The sequence below is a fragment of the Microtus ochrogaster genome, unplaced genomic scaffold (assembly GCF_000317375.1).
Source record: "Microtus ochrogaster isolate Prairie Vole_2 unplaced genomic scaffold, MicOch1.0 UNK292, whole genome shotgun sequence".
Lineage (NCBI taxonomy): Eukaryota > Metazoa > Chordata > Mammalia > Rodentia > Cricetidae > Microtus > Microtus ochrogaster.
In genome coordinates this window covers 50,474-52,941 of record NW_004949390.1, presented here as the reverse complement: position 1 = coordinate 52,941, position 2,468 = coordinate 50,474, and the positions used below count along the sequence as shown (strand labels likewise).

General features: G+C 40.7%; 1 pseudogene; it reads right to left on the bottom strand.

Moving 5' to 3' along the window:
* Window positions 1-434: 434 nt before the first annotated feature.
* On the bottom strand, window positions 435-1,332 carry LOC106144497 (annotated as a pseudogene).
* Between the last annotated feature and the right edge of the window lie 1,136 nt (window positions 1,333-2,468).

Here is a 2,468-nt window from a genome sequence, read left to right as displayed (position 1 = left end):
AGCAATTTTCAAAGACTGTCTTCCTCTTATTTAGAAGGCATACGTATTTTTCAAAATGGAGATTTTTTTTTTGTGAGGTAGAGATATCAGAACCCAGCATGATTACTGCACTGTAACACAGTAGTCCTATGAGTTCCCAAAGAGATACTATGGTGTTATACAGAGGCTGCATGTTGGTTCCCAGCTGTACAGCCCCAAAATAATCCCACAGAAACTGTATTATTTAAATCACTGCTTGACCCATTAGCTCTAGTTTCTTATTGGCTATCTCTTACCTATTAATTTAACCCATCTCCATTAATATGTGCATCGCCACGAGGTTGTGGCTTTCTAGTAAAGTTTCAGTGGGTCTGTCTCTGGCAGCTCCATGGTTTCTCTCTGACTCCACTCTTCTGCCTTCCAGCATACAGCTTAGTTTTTCCCGCCAAAAAGTTCTATGTTGCAATTGGCCAGGTGTTTACTGGGTTCACCAATATGTGGATGCTATTTGGTGTTTCCTTGTTCCAGATATGGCCTAAAAGAGTTGTCAGTTGAAAAGGGAAACAACAGACAAGAAAAGAAGCTGTTACAGCAGTGAGAACATGTAAGGGATTCCTGGAGTTCAACAAGCCTCTTCTGCAAATCTTGGCAGCCATGAGCTCATAGCAGACAGAAATGAAGGACATGGCCATGCTAAATCCAATAATAAAGCTGATAATTCCTGAAGCTATGCTGCCAGTAATGGGTACCTCTAATTGCTCCCCAGGGGCTATAACCCAAGACTCAAAGACAGTTGTACAGTTGATATGCCCTCTTGCACCTCTCATTGTAGTCTAGAAGAGGAAATATGGAAACATAAGGAATAGAGCTAGAGACTAAACTCAACAATCACTTTCTTCTCAGAACCACAGTTTTTGGTTTTGAACCCATATGGGTTCAGGACACAAATATAGTGGTCCATGGTGATCAGAACCACACTTTCAAATAGATTTATATGAACAATGATATAATCTCTTACATGTTCTCACTGCTGTAACAGTTTCCTTTCTTTTCTGTTGTTTCCCTTTTCAGAAATTTTGCAGAGGAACCAACCAAAATCCATTTTCCTCTCATTACCATTGAGATGTTGTGGAGGGGTAGAGCAGTCATGAAAGAGAAGTCACTCAAAGCCAGGTCACATAACAGATGGAGGTCACAATGTGTGCCATTTGGAATTCAACCACTCAAATCACAAACCTAGCACACCAAGGACAAAGGTTATGAGAGGTCTACCAGTGAGAGTATCCATAGAACTCTGAAGGTAGTAGACTCTTTGTTATGATTAGTATACAAGTGGACCGTGGCAGGTCCCATGGCAGGTGAGGACCATGGGTGGGAGATAAATATACTATGCATGCCAACAGAGCTTAAATTTATTGAGATAAAGGGAATGGGGAAGGGAAAAGAGAATGGGAGAAAGAGACAGAGAAAGAGAGGGACAGACTTTAGATGGAAGTTTCTGTCCTAACTGTCCCACAGCCATTCAGTCCTAAAGAAACACATAGATGATTATATTAATTATAAACTGTACTTACTCATAAGTGAATATTAGATGTAAAGGAAGGATAATGAGCTTATAATATAGGAACTCAACAGCAAAGAATAATAAGGCTATAGTAGAAGGCACCAGAGAAGCTAGGTAACAAAAAAATACCCCAAGATAAACATAATAGATACCCTTGGGAAGGGGAAATATATAAGATCTCCTGAGAAAATTGGGAGCACGGGGGTTGGGGGGAGAAGGAAGGGTGGAAGCAGAGGAGGAGGGAAGAATGGGAGGGCAAAGAACTTGAGAGATTGAGATGGCTAAGGGAGGAGCAATAATATTAGCAAGGAGGTCAAGACCATGCTGGAAATACCCACTGAAACAGCTATGAGAGCTAATGTGAGCTCACTGACTCTGGCCTGAGTGAAGGTGAACCAGCATAGGACCAAAATAGCCCCTCTCAATGAAGTGAATAAATGTGGGTGATAGTTGTATGGTGGGGGCAGACTGTGGGGCCACTGGCAGTAAGACCAGGATTTATCCCTTCTGCTTTCCTTGGCTTGGAACCAGTTCTCTTTAGAGGGATAACATGCTCAGTCTAGATATAGTGGGGAGGACCTTGGTCCTGTCACAAAACAGTTAGCATAGTCCAAATTTAAATAGTCCAAAGTATTTTCTCCCAACAAACACTCCCATATCTTTCAAATTCATGGCCCCTTTTTTCATTTATTGTTGTTACACACACACGCGTCTCTGTGTGTGTTTGTATAGATATATACATATATGTATAGTATACACACACAAGTCATGCATATATTTCTAAATACTACATTAATGCAACCAACACAGTCTGTGTAATATCACAGTATATATATTTTCAGAGATTACCATTTTGTATTGGGAAACTAATACAAAATTGATGGTTTTTTCTCTGGGTAAGACCATTCTCCCCTTCTTAGCAGCC